Source organism: Ornithorhynchus anatinus, chromosome 9 (genome assembly GCF_004115215.2).
Source record: "Ornithorhynchus anatinus isolate Pmale09 chromosome 9, mOrnAna1.pri.v4, whole genome shotgun sequence".
Taxonomy (NCBI): domain Eukaryota; kingdom Metazoa; phylum Chordata; class Mammalia; order Monotremata; family Ornithorhynchidae; genus Ornithorhynchus; species Ornithorhynchus anatinus.
Genome location: NC_041736.1, coordinates 54,552,054 through 54,569,291, shown reverse-complemented (window position 1 = coordinate 54,569,291; position 17,238 = coordinate 54,552,054). Strand labels below are relative to the sequence as shown.

Below are 17,238 nucleotides of genomic sequence, written 5' to 3'. Positions count from 1 at the left end.
GTTTGGCATTCTGACCTCTTCAGAGCACCATCAACCCCTTATATCTCCTGTTGGCTCCTTACAGAACTTTTCAGTGGGAGAGCCCTGATCTAAAATGTGTACTTTGATATTTCTCTCTCCTTCACCTTGCTTATTCTGCCCAACAACTCCTGATTTTTTTTCTTCCAGCAAGAGTTCAAATATCAATTAGTTCATTGTATGTCACTTTTGCCTCCCACACACATTTCCACAATAAATTTGCTCCCATTTCTCAGAAGTCTTTTCTGGCATTCTCTCTACCCCCCAGTGGGCAAAAACCATCACATCCTAGTCTTCCCCTGGTCTTTCCATTAAGAAATGGAAGCCTCAGTTCTCCTCTGGGCTATTTTCCCTCTCTAAAACCTCCCTGAAAAATATCTCGTCCTGTAGCTGAGAAGTAAAACTCTCTGTAAATCCAGTTCCAGACTCTCGCAGTAAAGAGACCCACGCACACATAAATGATTTTACCATAGGAAATTACATTTGGGGCTTCATGACAGAAAGCAGATTAATCAGTCATATTTATTGAGTGGTTTTGGTGTGCGGAGCACTGTACTAAGCACTTGAGAAAGGACAGTATAACAGACTTGATAGACATGTTCCCTGCCCATAAGCAGCTTACAGTCAAAATTGACTAGTCAAGTCAGTTCAAGTCTTACTGTATTTCAGCCCTTAAACTGGACTCTCAGTCTGTAGAATGAAGCGGGGGCTGGGGGGGAGGGAATATGTGTGTGTGAGTGTGAGTCTGATTCTTCGCTAGGTCCTCTAACCAACACATGTTTCCAGGCCCTTGACTTTTTTAATTTTTATGTTACTTGTTAAGCACTTACTGTGTCTCTGGACTACATAAAGTGCTGGAGTAGATACAAGCTAATCAGTCTCAAAAAAGCCCATATCCCACAGTCTTCATCCCCATTTTACAAACAAGGTACCTGGCACAGGTAAGTTAAGTGACATGCCCAAGGTCACGCACCAGATGAGTGACAGAGCCAGGATTAGAACCCAGGTCCTCTGACTTCCAGGCCCCTGGTCTTTCCACTAGTCCACACTGCTTCTTCAGGGCATCATTTCCCAACCTCGAGCAAACCACAGGGTCACCCTCACTTTGGTTCCTCCCAGCTTTCCGCCGTGAGATTCAGTGCAGGCTTAGCTCTTCTGCCCTGATGCCGGCTAAGAGGGATGCCATTGTCGGCTATCTTTGTATGCTAGTCAAGAGTTTTGGGTCTTCCCCACAAGACTGCACACAGAGAGACTGTAATCAGTCAGTGTTGCTCTAGTAGGTCGAACTTTGCTCCCCATCTTTTGTGGAGTATAAAAATGATTAATTGCTTACATAGAAATTGATCTAACCACTGTTTTATGAAAAATGCAGGATTTCCATATCTTTAGGAGGGCTGTATGGAGAAGTTTAAATTTAGGGAACAAACTAATTGAATTTCTCTGTCTTTCCTGGCATTTTTAGATACTGATTAATGTGGAGTCCTGGGCATCGGAGAGGCCCGGAGGAATCAATAATAATATTAACCCTCGGGGAAAGGCTCGTAATGGGACAGACGGGGCCCCGGAAAAACGGTGCCAGGAACCTCCACCCACTTCCGCTGTCAGCGTAAAAGCGGGCAAGCTCACAAACCCAGGGGTGTCTCCCACCCCGTGACTATTTCCTTGAGCATCTCCCTTTGGACTCCACAGGTGCCCCCCTACTGTCAATAGTATTTACGGAGCACTTACTGTGTGTATAGAAGTGTGACCTAGTGGATAGATCACAGGCCTGGGAGTCAGAAGAATCTGTGTTTTAATCCGCCACTCATCTGCCACGTGACTTTCTTTCAATGGTATTTATTAAGCACTTACTGTGTGCAGAACATTGTACTAAGTGCTTGGAAAGTACAATTCAGCAACAAATAGAGACAATCCCTGCCCGCCACCTTGGACAAGTCACTTCATTTCTCTGTGCCTCAGTTACCTCACATGGAAAATGGGGAGTAAGACTGTGAGCCCCATTTGGGACGAGGAGTCCAACCTGATTACCTTGTATCTACCCCAGAGCTTAGAACAGCGCTTGGCACAGAGTAAGTGCTTAACAAATACATTAATTATTAGTATTACTAAGTGCTTGGCAAAATACAATAGGAGTGGGTAGAAACGTTCCCTGCCCACAACAAGCTTACAGTCTAGAAGACCCTCCACTGCCTGGTTGCCAGTGTCGGTCAACGGAAAATCTGATACGTCATCTTTTCTCTCAGCTCTCCATCTCAGTGGGGCAACTGCATAAGAGGAGAAAGGGGGATTGGGTGGCTTCCAAGCCCCCTGCTTCACCGACACCCTGGATGGGAAGGGTTAACCTCCCCCCCCCCTCCTTCCCAGAGTCCTGGCGGGTTACTGTGGCTGAGGAGAGGGCCACAAGCGATGATGTCACCGAGAGAGGGGTGCAGTGTGTCCTGCTAAACCATCTTTCACTCCAGTGGACTCGCCTTCACAGACAAATTGATTTGCAAAGGTTCAGGCTGGCAGCTCAGCCTGCTTTGCATACAGAACGCTCCCTTGTGACACAATAAAAAGTAGCCCGGCAAACAGAGGAACACAGCGGGGACTGGACGGTTCAAAGTCCAAACTCCACACCCCCTCACCCCAGTCTGGTTTGAAAGGTCACTGTGTGTCTGGGAAAATAGTCTCAGGATACAATCCTTTATTAAAGGTCACTATTTTTCAACGGCACTTAACACACACTTGCACACAAATTGAGGCTGGAAAAAAAAAAAACCTGGGGTCTGTCTCCCATTGTACATTGTGCTCGCAAGATTTATGTCTTGTGGTCACCAGCAATAAACACACACTGCTTCAGTATTAAAGTTCACATTAATCCACAGTTTTTCCCCCCCTTTTTAAATCAGCCTCTGTCTTTGCAAGGCAAACAGTGGCAAGCCAAGACTTTTCGTTAATCTCTTTTGTTTCTGCCTCCGTGCTGTATCATTACCTTCCCTCTTTAGAGATATTGTTTTTGTTTCACTGCCAGCCAAACTCTCCACGTATTGTTCGGCATTTTCTCTTTGACGGGCAACCATGTGGGTTCCTTGTGTTGCCCTAAACACCTTACTGTCCGTGTGTGATCAGTGTACAAAATTCAGTGTGTGTGTGTGTGTGTGTGTGTGTGTGTGTGTGAGAGAGAGAGAGAGAGAGAGAGAGAGAGAGAGAGAGAGAAAGAGGCGCTCACATAGGATGAGAAAGAAGTTCTTTTATGAGCTTCCTTGAGAATATGCATGGGGGCATTAAAATAATTAGGCCAGGCACCAGAAAACCATTAGGAAAAGAGTCATTCCCAATGTATCTGTTAGGTTTTAGATTTTCCTTGAGTAAATACTTCCAATCAAAATAAAAACAGCAATTGTATTTTTTTACCCCAGTAACTGCGGTTCACATTTGGCTCCCAACCCAAGATAACAATAGCGATCTCGGCATTCATAACAAAGGAGATTATAAGGAAGAGGGCCAGAGTTGCTGGATTAATTTACGCAAGAAGCAAAAGAAAATATTTAAGGGAAATTCTATGAATTTCAAATATCCAGCCAAATAGGCCATGCTGAGGATTTCCACTCTATTACGGAGTATACTTTTGTGAAGCTCCTGCCAGTGACATATTTCCAAACTAACCAAAGCACATTCATTTTTCTGATGAAAACAGCTGTGAAAATATACACGTGTAACTGTGAAAAATCCAGGGCTTATTGTAATACTTACAACAAAACCATGATGAAAGATCTTGTCAAAATCGGGCCTCGTCAAAGGTAAAATACAGAACTGATTCTGCGGGCCTTTCGAATATTTTGTCAGAAATACTTTAATCTTCTTCTCGGTCCATTCCACACCCCATCAGGATCTGACTTGTTCAGGGCCAGGTCTTCTCAGTGATACTTTCTGCACCTCTCTCTATAGTTAGTATTTGTCCTCTCATTAAGGATTGTAAATACCAGGCAGCAGAAGTGAGAAGATCAGCTCCACTCATACAAAGGTATATACAACAGCAACAAGGAAGAAAAAGAAATGAAATTACAGCCTGGAAGTGAAACTCTGACCCAGGAATGCCAGTAGGAAGGTGGACCGAGACCCTCAAGCTTGATTTCAAGTTTTTCTTTGTGTTAAGAAGAGCACGATGTGTGCCAGGTTTCTGATTCAAGTTGTAGATACCGATGACACTTCACAGGTCATATAAAGATATGAACCTCCCCCCAGCCCCTGCACCCCAGGTCATGTATGTCCTTTCTTCCTCTTATGTCTCTTTGCTTAAAAATCGCTTTCTGGAGAATGGGCCTCAGCTTCTTCTTTTGCTTCCCTTTTGCTCCCTCTTGATTTCAGTTCAGATGATAATGACTTCACTCTCTCTTCCAGAATCTGTTGTCCTGAAAAGGAGTGACTTGATGAATCACGTCATTATCAGATTGAAAGACACTATCGACCCCAAGGGAAAAGACAGGGCACATGTAGACAAAACTGGGTGGCTGCCTAGGGGAAATACCCCCAAATTATTTCTCAAACTCTTTAAAAAAAAAAATCACACCACAAAACCCTGTCCCCACCTTCACAGGATGTTATGAACTTAATCAGGATCAGGACTCATCTAGCTTTGGCCCTCAGGTGATTTGGTTTCAAAGAAGCACTGGGGGATTGGATGGTCAAGGGGGAGATGGCCTATTTATCCTGTTGTGTAGTCCAGACATGGTGAAGTTTCTCTCCTTAATACTAACCTGACAATAAGAATGATAGCATTCATTAAGCCTTTAAACACTGTACTAAGCACTGGGTAGATACAAGCTAATCAAGTTAGACACAGTCCCTATCCCAAATGGGACTCACAGTTTAATCCCCATTTTGCAGATGAGGTAATTGAGGCACAGAGAAGAGGAGTGAATTGCCCAAGGTGACAAAAACAGACAAGTGGAGGAGCCAGGATTAGAACCTGGATCTCTCTGACTAGCAGGCCCCTGCTCTATCCACTAGACCATGCTGCTTCACTTTCCCTCAGAGCTGTTAGGGGAAGGGTCTGGAGTCACACTGTAAACAAAAATACCTGCTGGAATTCCAGCTTATGGCCCCAAAGTGTTGAAAGTCATCCCGTTAATATGTGAAAAGCTTGGGACCTATCAGCCTGTTCTCATCTGTCTTGGCAAATGAGGCTTTTAGGACAGCTGAGAGGGGAGGTTCAGGAAGCGGTTAGGGAATTCTGCAAGAGGAAATAATTCTCCCAGTTCTCTCTACCTTCTTCTTCTCATGCCATTTCCCTTCCCAGCTTCCAAGTCATTCCACTCTCACCCAGACAGGGGAGAAGGAGAAATTCTTCTACTCCCCACCTGGCTTTGGTCTATGCTCCCTATTGCCTCCACTGTTTATAAATATTTTTTATGTCTGCTTCCCACAGTGCCGGATAAGCTCCTTGTGTTGGGGAAAGTGGCCTCACACTTTTTTATTATTATATTTCTTAATTTCTTACTATAAATCAGTGGTATTTATTGAGTACTTTCTATGTGCAGATCTCTGTACAAAGCACTTAGGAGAGTACAATACAACAGAATTAGCAGATATTCCCTGCCCATAATGAGTTTAAAGTCTAGAGGGGACTAAGTGTTCTAAGTGCTGGTGTAGATTTAGGTTAATCAGCTTGGACTTCCAGTCCAAGTAGGAGGGACCACAGGGATGGAATCCCCATTTTATAGATAAGGCACAGGGAAATAAAGTGGCTTTCCCAAGGTAATTGGCAGAAATGGAATTAGAACCCAGGTCCGCTGACTCCCAAGCCTCTGCTCTTTCCAATAGGCTTTGCTACTTCTGCTGTACTTAATAAAAATGATAATTATGGTATTTGTTAAGCACTTCCTATGTGTCAGGCACCTTACTAAACGCTGGGGTGGACACAAGCAAATCAGGTTGGACACAGTCGCCGTCCCAGGTGGGGCTCACAGTCTCAACCCTCATTTTACAGAACTGTGAATTGCACCATAGCTACACCATAGCTACCACTTCTTGTGCCCTTTTAGAATGGTTAACACAGTCTATATTAGTAGTAGTGATGCCAGGGTCGAGATCAGAGCTGATTCTCTGGCAGCAGGGGTTCTGAACTGAGTAGCCTACTAGCTCTCACCTGGCAACCACCTATCTGCTTTATGCCCCCCAGCTTCACTGGCATGAAATCTTGTCAGCGCCAGTTGCAGCAACTTGCCTCCATTTGCAAACATCCAGCTCAACAACCAAATGGTCTGCTAGGTGGCATTAACTGTGGGATTTGGTAAGCACTTACTCTGAGCAGATACAAGATAATCAGGCTGAAGACAGTCCTCTTCCCTCATGGGGGTCACAGTCTTAGTAGAAGGAGAAAGAGGTATCGAATCCCCATCTTACAGATGGGGAAACTAAGGAACAGAGAAGCTAAGTGACTTGTGGTCAACTTGCCACCACCACCCTTCTTCCATACTGTCTCTCTGCAAGCTCTTCCGGATACGGGCAATGGGAACCAATTCTGTTGCACTGCATTTTCCCAAATGCTTAGTACAGTGCTCTGCACACAGTAAGCACTCAATAACTATCACTGATTGATTGATTCCATTCAGACTACCAAAAAAAAAAATTTACCCCAGATATCAGAATCAGACTAGGTATGCTCTCCCAGCCCTTGGAAAACTATGTTCCACTCCAGCTCCATGCTGCTTCACACCTCCTCCACTAGATTCCTTCAACAAGTCACTTGCTTGAATGAAGGAAAAATCCCCTGCCAGACTGCAGTTAGTATCTCTTATTCTGCCTGTTTGGGCCTATACGGATTTTCATTCCATTCCCCAAGGGCTCCTATTCCTTTCCCCTCGATTGTAAAACACACTAGCCCTATCCAGTTACCTCGCAATTGGACAAACTTTCATTCTCCCTGCTCCCCCAACCACCCCCACGCCCACCAAAAAAAGAAAAGAATTTCCTCCCTCTATAACTGCAGGCCACCGCTGGCCTGCAATATAGTTATAGCCAAGACCTGCAGCCTAGCTGTGAACAGAGACCTCACGCAGACACCTTGTTCCTTAAAGCCAAAAACCTGGGATTTGGATTCCTTCAGACTTTTGCAGGGCAACTTTCAGGTTGGGGTGGACGAAGAGGTAGGCCTCGGGTATATGGTGTGTGTGTATACATGTGAATGCGTGCGTAGGCGTTCTTGTGGGGCCCCACTCACTGCGCACACATCTATATATGCGGGTTGACTAGAGGATGCCCTGTTTTCCTTCTTTCAATGGTTCAGGTGTCTGCCAGCCTGACAAGGAGTAAGGTAAGAGATCTCCATGTCGGGCTACTCTTTAGATCAATCAGTAGCATTTATTGAGTGCTTCCTGTATGCAGAGCACTGTACTAATTGCTTGGAAGAGTACAATATAACAGATTTGGCAGACACGTTCCCTGCCGCTTACAGTCTAGAGGGGAAGACAGGCATTAACTATCTCCCCACCCGGCTCCCGCAGAGCAAGATCATGCTGCAGTCTGGTCCCCCCAGCCCCTCATCCTTGCTCCTGTTTCCTCCCTGCACATGACCCGCCCCCTCCCCTCCCCGGATGACTGGGTCATGCACCTGAGCTGTGTTAGAAGAGTCATTACAATGGTTTTGACAGCCTTGCGACTGTAGTTTGGAAAGCTGCTGTCACAGAAATTACCAAGTTTCACAAACAGCTCTGCTTCTCTGCCCCGGGAGGAGATGACAGAACCCGGAGCAGGATGAGTTAACCACTCTGAGGGTCGAGGCAGGGGAAGAAGATGGGGCGGGGACGGCAGGGAGAGAAGGCAGGAGGAAGAGGGAGAGGGCGAGATATGCAAAGCACCAAATCCCTAAACTCCTGCACAAATCTTTGATGGCAGTGATCAATAGATTCTCAGACCACGCTGACATAACCTTGTCATGCCTCAGCAAGGGTACAGTGGCTGAAAGGGCCCAGGAAACGGGAGAAGAAATATAAAGCCATCACATGCCTTTTCCTCTACTCTGTCTCCCCACACTCTTTTTCCTTTCACCTCCCACCACCCCATCTCCAGCCAGTGAGTGACCGGTAATGGTGTCTTGGCCTTGGAGAGTTTTCAAAAGGCTTCAGCTGTTCGGCTCCAATTTCCGATAGCGCCTGAGCCCTCTTGAGACCCCCGACACCGACAATCACCATCCAGTCGGCGATAAGAAGCTGAGAGTGGCTGCTTGCGGTACCAAAGAGACAGAAGGTGGCAAGGTAGCAGGGTGTCATCTTCAACCACTCGGAGCAGCAGCAGTGGGAACAGCAGCCTATACACATGCATTCGTGTATTTGTAAGCGTGTCTTTACGTGGGTCTTTCCTCCACCCCCTCTTAGCTTGGGGTCCCAGCAGCAGGGATACTGTAAGCTATTTCAGTTCCTCTGCTCTGGCTGGTCCAAATTGAGCCTAGCATTAAATATGGTCATAAAAGAAAATCAAATTAATTTTGGTAAAAGTGCCATGAAAAGGGTTAGACTCCTTGCTTTCGAAGAAATGTGGGTTTAGGCTTGCCAGCGTGTAAAAAGAGCCAGAAGGAGGGACTGACAGTAATAATAATAATAATAATATATGGTATTTTTAAGTGCTCACTATGCACCAGGCACCATACTAAGTGCTGGAGTAGCTACAAGCAAATCGGGTTGGACACAGTCCCTGTCCCACATAGGGTTCACAGTCTCATTCCCCATTTATAGAGGAGCTAATTGAGGCTCAGAGAAGTGAAGTGACTTGCCCAAGTTCACACAGCATACAAGTTGCAGAGCCAGTATTAGAACCTATGACCTTCTGACTCCCAGGCTCATGCACTATTAGGCCATGCTGTTTCTCTACTAGGCAGACAGCGGCTTTGTTCCCCCCTCACGGTACTTCCAAGGCACGGAATGTGACCAGAGTATGGAGAATGGCATTGCACTATTTTCGCAAGACACAGAGGGCAGTCCTACTGCCCGGGGAGGGGACCCCTGACTCAGAAGGGGGAGAGGAGGAGAGGGCAGCACCAGGCGGTGGGGTGCAGGGGGCGGTTTCAACCCCTTGACTGAAGGGTAGCAGAAGGGAATTTGTCTGGAAATGAAAGAAAACATCCCTCTCCCATCCACACACACAGAAACCCCAAGCCACAGCGGACCAAAACAGCCATGGAAATTTCCTGCTGGCCAAGCCCCTTGTCATGTTGGATGTTTCCTCATTCCACATCTAGCCACTTGCTAACATTTTCCAGTTACAGAGTTCCCTGGCAGCTCCTGGCCAGTCTAAACAAGGAATTCCCACCTCTCACACATCTTAAAAATCACTCCATAAACAATCAAAAAGTTTGAGAAATTTCCGTGGTCTAGGTTCTACCCCACACACACATGCCCGCAGACACACACACACACACACACACACGCAGAGACTCTAGAAAACCCCTCCTTGCTGAGTTGCACTAACAATCTAAGAATTTGGCCAAGATCAAGTGTGTCCACTAGCTACTGTCTAGACTCCTCTGAGGGGGAAATCCACTATGTCCATCAGAGCCATACAGACAGAGGAACTTTGGAAAACCTCACTAGTGCCATGAAGCTTCATCCACATCCCCTTACTCTCTAAAACTCAGCAACTTGGGAGGTGGAATTTTGTACTACTTGAAGGGAAGGTGCCTCGGGGATTGAGCGTGGCAGGATGGGAATAACGAATGAAGCCCAGGCCCAGATCAGCATAAAGTTGTCCAAGAGCCATTTTTCCCCCCTTTCAGGAGTGCAAAGTGCTGACTGTTAAAAGTGAACATATTCTTCTAAAAATCAGACTCAGGCAGGGATTTCTTCAGGCTTGTGCTCCAGAGGTTAAACCGTAGGATAATGATAATAATAATAATAGTATTTGTTAATGGCTTTCATGTGCCAAAACACTCTCCTAAGTGTGGGGGAAAGTACAACACAATCAGATCAGACACAGTGCCTTTCCCACACAAAGGAATCACCGTCTGAAACGGGGGAGAGAAAGAGTATTTATTCCCCATTTTGCAGATAAGGAAACTGAAGCATTAAGAAGTTAAATAATTTACCCAAAGTTACTCAGCAGGTTAGACTGTAAGCTCCTTATGGGCAGGGATCATATTTGGTAGATATGCCCTGTCCATAGTAAGTGCTCAATAAATACCAATGATTGCTTGATAAGTGCTGTAACTGGGTTTAGCACCCAGGTCTCCCAACTCTCAGGCCACCAGGTCTCCCAACTCTCTTTCCAGTAGGCCACGCTACTTCAACAGAGCAGGGAAAGAGCGTGCTTTTTTTATTTGGCAAAAGAGACAGGAGTGAATACTCTCCTCCTGTCAGATGGTAATGATGACTCAAACACGGGAAGGGCCAGCCTAGTGGATTTCAATCTCAGATCGATGTCCTGGCATAGAGATATTGGCAATCCCATGTCAAACCCAGTGTGAAGACAGGAAAGAATGGGCTCATGAGGAAGAGGAAGAGCGGGCTCATGAAGAAAGGGAAGAGCCGGCGCACAGAAGAGAGCAGAACCAGCGCACAAAAGAGAATTTTTAAACAGTCAGCCGGGAACCGAGAAAAACCGTAGACTGGGAAAAGGCTAAGACGACAGAAAAAGACTCCAAGAACTGAGTTTGTTTTGCGGATCGAATTGTTGTGGTTTTACAAATCCGATTTCAACTTGCCAACAAAGCAAAGTTTTTCCCTCAACTTGCTCCCCCGGTCTCTCGGGGTTTGCACGTCGGACAGCGCTGACATCATCAAGATGGGCGAGATCACCGCTGCTTTGATCCAAGGCAGGAGGCAAGGCCAGTCAGAACCGGGCCATGAGCCTGAATCGAAAAATTGCTTCCAGGGAAAGAAATAAAGTTCCCATCCCCTTGTTTCCTATTCCTTTTGCTCAGAGTGAAACCTTCTTTGGGCATTCCTATTGGATTTCTCAAATGCTTAGCAGTTCACTGCCCTCCATGAGAGTCCAATTAGCAGAACTCCTACTTTTCAACACGAAGGACTTGCTGGCCAAAGGCAATGCAGCATAAAGGGGGAGACTGCCAGGTGTGTGATGTGGTGCTCGTTAATACCTTTACTAAACGTTATGAAAGCCACATGGAAAGAGAATGAGAAGGGGACAGGGGACCTGGGTTCAAGTTCCACAGCAGCAATAGCCTGTTGTGTGACAACAGGCAAGTCACACGACCTCTCTGGGCCTCTTTTTTTGTCTATCTAATGAGCTACATCATAAGCCCTTTTGTGGGACAGGGGCTGTATCCAGGCATTTATCCCAGTGCTTAGCACAGAGTGAGGACTTAATAAATGCCATCATCGTTAGTATTATTATTTTGAAAAATCCAGATCCTTTTTACAAACTGCCACAGAAAAAAAAAAATCGCTGCCTTCTGCTGACTGGTTCCGTTACCGATTCCAGGGTGGACTGGAATGGCCACTGCTGCTTCTAATCCTGCTCCGGCCCTCCAGCCCCCGCCACCCCACAGATTCTGTCTCTGGGGTCTTGGGACCTCTCCAAACCACTGTGTGACAATGGGAAGCCATTTACTATTTGCAAATGTTCAAATTAACACTTACTCATGGCTCCCAGTCTGTAGGGAAATCTTAGTCTGAGAACCAAACTAATTACAGCTTTGGGGGTGAAAATAAATAGGAGCGTTCAGGCAGGGGCTCTGCTCCAGAACACGTGGGTTTCCCTGTCTCCATCTGGGCCTGTCGGGGAATCCGGAAACGGCGGGAGTAAGGCGGGAGTCTGAGGAGAAGGTCCTTAAGGCCCCAGTGGGGAGAAAGCATGTTTGGAAAATCCACCAATCACCCTTCACAGCTCATCTCTTGCCTCCTTAGGAAGCTTGATACAGATTCCTGGGACAATGATAGAAGTGATGGCCTTTATGGAGCACCTCCTGATTGCAATGCAGTGTACTGAGTGCTCAGAAAAGTACAACAGAAGCACAAGACACATTCCCTGCCCACATAGAATTCACACCCTGAGAGTCACCACTCACTCCAGTCCAGCCAATGGGGAAGGCTTTCCATATCAGCTCAAGTTCTCACTCAGTTTTATTGGGTTCTTGTTTCATTCTGAAGTTACCAGGATTTTTAATTCAAATCCGCTCTATTATTCGGGGTGGGTACTTCAGTGGTAACCGAATGCCCGCTTGCTTGGAAATAACAAAGGAGAACCACGTTGGATGTACAAAAGGCTTGGAGAACTAGTACCACTTTTCCGCACAATTGATAATGGCAATAAGGCCCATGGCTTTCTGCCACATCAGCACCTAAGAAGACAGCTACCCCCACATGGTTACAGTTGGAGAAATACTTTTTGAGCCTGCAGGGTTACTGAAGGAGTTTTCTGAATACGTGGAGACCACAACATATTTGGTATTCACAAAAATCAACAAAATTTTATGGCTTTTACTGCCCAAAAAATCCTTCAAACCACACACTCATAAATCCCATTTCTTACTCTTTGGTGTGATAGTGCTTCTATTTTGCCCAAACTCCATAGGGGTAGGTTGGAACATACCCACCTGTGGCCCTTGAAGTGACTAAGTGCCTTGTGAGGAGGCCTGGTCTCAAGGAGAGGGAACTGATCAGCTCTCTGGGAGCACATTCAACTCTTCCACCAACCCTGAGGCATTCGACATACTCCGGGCTTCATTGCCCCCATCTGCGAAATGGGAATAACAAAGTTTGCCTCTCACCCGTCTCTCCTCCACCAGGGCATGTTAGGCTTGGAAAGAACGTGCCCCTTAAATCCAAGTTACTGCAATCATCGGTCATCTCCAAAGGCACTTATCGAACATCTCTTGGATGCAGAGCACTTACTGAGTGCCTGAAATATACAGTAGAAGTAAAGACACCACCCCAGCACTCAAAGTGCTTACAGTCTGATGGGAGAGCTATTCTTGCTATCACTGTCACAGTTTAATTTCAGTCATGTTGATTAAGCAGTAGTGACCCCAGATGGACCTCTAATTAGCCAAAAGACATTCTCAATCCTAATCATTTAAATTCACACACACACACACACACACACACACACCCCTTTTGTGTCTACCAACTCTCTTGTATTGTCCTCACCCCCAGAACTTAGTACAGCGCCCTGTACCTAGTAAGTGTTCAACAAATACCACCAATCGATTGATTAGCCTGTAACAGAATGGGATCAGCCTCACATCAGTTCATCTATACTTCCATGGGCACATTTGCTCTAAGTTTATAAGGGGTTTGCTTTTCCCTTTAACCCATGACTCAGTACACATCTTGGTCCTTCCTTTCCCTGTCACTTCGTATTCCAGAGTTGACATATGGTTGAACTGATATCCTTCCTCTGTTTCCTTTCGTGTTACTAAATGTCCAGTAGTATTGCATAAAATCCCCCCACAGGAAAGGTCAAGCTAAGTTTCAAGCCTGAGGTCTGGGATTACATCAAATTTTTAACGTTTATCTGCCTCGAACATCAACCAAACACTTCCCAATTTTCGCCTAGTCACATGAAGAGAAAACTGAATAGTCTAGGCTGAAGCTTGCCCTGTTCTCCATTTTCCTCACTTAAATCCCAAGGTATTGACCCCAACTCACTTACTCCATTGACGGCTTCAGAAAAGTTGCCCAGGTCGAGCAGAGGTGGTGGCCGGTCCTCACGACCTTTGAGCGATAAGGGCTCCTCAGGAGAGTCAATCATTCTGTCAATCAATCGTAAGTGCTTACTGTGTGCAGAGTACTGTACTAAGTACTTGGGAGAGTACAATAGAATAATAATCAGACACATTCCTTGCCCACAATGAGTTTACTGTCTAGAGGGGGAGAGAGACATTAATATAAATAAATAAATTATAGCTAAGTGCATAAGTGCTGTGGAGCTGGGAGGAGGGATGAATAAAGGAAGCAGGTCAGGGAGACTCAGACGGGAGTGGGAGAAAAGGAAGGGAGGGCTTAGTCAGGAGGAGATGTGCCTTCTGTAAAAGGAGGGGGGAGTAACTGTCAGATAAGGGTAAAGTCCAGAGCAATCTGACTCCTGTCCAAGCCTTAGCTCAAGTTAAACTGGCCACATCCGAAAGAAAACACCAAAGTGTTGCCAGGTCTTGAGGCAGATGATGAGGGTGGAAAGGGGCGCTGAAGAAAGAATTCCATTCCAAGTCAAAAGCCAAGGCCACAGGTCCAGGAAATGGAGTGGAAATCCGATAATAATAATAATGATGGTATTTGTTAAGCGCTTACTATGTGCCAAGCACTGTTCTAAATGCTGGGGTAGATACAAGGTAATCAGGTGGTCCCACACTGGGCTCCCAATCTTAATCTCCATTTTACAGATGAGGTAATTGAGGCACAGAGAAGTGATTTGTCCAAAGTCACACAGCTGATAAGTGGTGGAGTTGGGATTAGAACGCACAACCTCTGACTCCCAAGCCCATGCTCTTTCACAAAACCATGGTGATCTGCCCCAGGAGCGACTCCCAAGTTCTAGAACCCGACCCGGGTTCCGACGGCCTGTTGGCTCTTTCCGTTTGGCTTTGTTTCATACCCTGGGCTTTTGGGCCCCAACTTCAATGTGGTTATTTACCCTTAACCGCTTTCTCAGGAGAACAATTCAAGTCTTTAAGATCTTACCTACATTTCACCAGAAGTCTTCTCATTAAGTAGCTAGTTACTCGAAATGTTCCCGAGGCCTAAAACATTCAGATTTACAGGAAACAGTTCACTGGGCTGTTGTTTTCCATGCCGAATCAGACCGTTGTTTACCGTGGGGACAGCTACCACTGAGATTAGTGAGGCAGGGAAAGGGGGCTGTATGTTGCTGAAGACAGAGCTTGGCAGAACGAGGTAGGGGAAGTCTCAGCCTTGAGGATAAACAAGATAACCTGACTCCTGAAGAACTTAAACTTCTCAGGAACCCTGAAGCCAAGACCAACCAAAGAGTCTCTGGCTGTTTTCCAAGTAAACTCCTTTGAGCCTCAGTTTCCTCAACTATAAAATAAGGATTAAATACCTGTTTTCCACCTCTTCCTTAGACTGTGAGCCCCATGTGGGACAGGGACTGTATCTGATCTTATTGATTGGATCTACCCCAGAGTTTACTACACTGTTTAGCGTGGGGCCCGTGTCTAATTTTCCCCTGAGCATTCTCTCCCAGAGCTTAGCACAGTGCTCTGCACACAATATGCCCTTAATACTATTACTACTAGCACATGTTTAACAAATACCACAAATGTTTCCATTATTAAAGTTGAATTTTCTACATCTGCTTCTTGATTAGAGTCACCAGACTACCTAGATATATTCAGACAAACTCCATATCAGACAGAAACTCCTTACCATTGGCTTTAAAGCAATCACCTTGACCCCTCCTATCTTACCCCACTGGTTTCTTACTACAACCCAGCCTGCACACTTCGCTCCTCTAACACCAACCTACTCACCATATCTCAGTCGCATCTCTCTCGCCATCTCGCCTCACCAGTGTCCTGCCGCTGGCCTGGAACTCCTTCCCACTTCATATCCAACAGACCATCACTCCCCACTTTCAAAGTCCATTTAAAATCACATCTATGACAAGAGGCCTTCCCCGACTAAACCTCATTTCCCTTACTACCTCTCCCTTCTGCATCAGACTTTCCCTTGGATTTGTACCCTTTGTTTACCCCACCTTCAGCCCTACAGCACTTAGGTACAAATATGTAATTAATTTTATATGTCTATCTCCCCTTCTAGATTGTAAGCTCCCTGTGGGAAGGGAACAGGTCTACCAACTCAGTCATATTGTACTCTCCCAAGTGCTTAGTACAGTGCTCTGCACATAGGAAGCACTTAATAAATGTGAGTGATTAAATTTGCACTATTATAGTGAGATGCTAATATGTATGCAATCCCAAAGAGCTGTTTGCCTAATGAAACGCCTCCCTGTGGATAGAAAATTCTGGGGTCTGGCTGTTCTAAAGCACTCCTACTAGAAGGTGTCGAATTCACTCCACCCCATCATTCCTTCTGCAGCTCTACTGGTCTACGCTTTTGTCAGTGGCCGATGGCGATGTGGCATTCCCTTTAAAATCTCAAACTGAGAGCAGCATAGTCACTTTAATCTTATCAGTCACAATTAAGCTTGCAAGCCCTTCAAAAAGAGAAGCCATGACTTCTCTCTTGTCTCCACTCCTTAAATCATGCTTTCCTTTGATATTCTTCATATACGATCAATGGTATTTACTATTCAGATGCAGAACATTATACTAAGGGCTTGGGAGAGTACAATTCGACAACATAACAGACATTCTCTGTCCACAACAAACTTGAGTGCTTACTGAAGACTGTAAGCTTCTTGTGGGCAAGGATCTCATAAAGTTCTGTCATAGTGTATTTTCCCTGGTCCTTAGTACAGTATTCTGTGAACAGTAAGCTCTCAATTAATACCATTGATCGACTGGAGCACCTAAAATCTACAACTCCAACTCTGGCCCCAGTTCTCTTCTACTGGGTTAAAGCGGGGATCTTCAAAAATCCCCACCCTCCTGTAATCGGATTCTAGGGGAAGGGGTCGGGGTGGGGGGCGCCAAAGGACTAGAGCTGCAGTGATTATCCCTCTTCACACTTCAAAATCCAGAACCAAGCAAGCAACAAGACCCAAAAAATACATGCTGACTCAAGGGCGAGCTGTGCAAGCCTTGAAAATCCGGAACACTGCTTCTCTCCGGCACGGCCGCCGGAACCAGAGAAGCCAAAGTGTAATTAGTTAATAGCAGAGCTCCTCCGTTAATGGAAAGGGCATTTGCAACTTACTTATGCAAACGCGATACTGTAGGGTTTGTCAAAAACCATCAATAGGATGTTGCAGCAACGGGGCACAGGTCACTCGTCAAGTGGCAGCAAAGACTTGTATTACTTAAATGTTGAACTGAGGAGCAGATATATTGACAATCTCCTTGCAAACCAGCAAGAATTTAGAAGAAGTCAGCCCCCCGCCAGATGGGCCCACCTTCTCACCAAAAATATCCACCTCACCCCAACATGGTGGGCTTTGAAAGCCAATCAGTGTCTGTGGAATTTTGGGGTTGGAGTGTTACATCATCATAGTATTCATTAAGCACTTACTTACAGTACTGTGGTATTCATTAAGCCCCGTGCATTGTCCTGAAACACTGGAATAGATGCAGTAGAATCAGATTGGATCCAGTGCCTTTCCCACATGGAGCTCACAGTCTAAAGGGGAGGGAGAACAGGTTTCTTA

General features: G+C 45.8%; 1 long non-coding RNA gene across 2 annotated transcripts in view; it reads right to left on the bottom strand.

The window, feature by feature from the left end:
- LOC114814314 overlaps window positions 1-17,001 on the bottom strand; it is a 55,425-nt gene extending 38,424 nt beyond the window's left edge. For both annotated transcript variants that reach the window (XR_003762089.2, XR_003762090.2), the window contains exon 1: window positions 16,791-17,001. This is a non-coding gene — a long non-coding RNA (uncharacterized LOC114814314). The remainder of the gene's footprint in view (window positions 1-16,790) is intronic.
- Window positions 17,002-17,238: the final 237 nt, after the last annotated feature.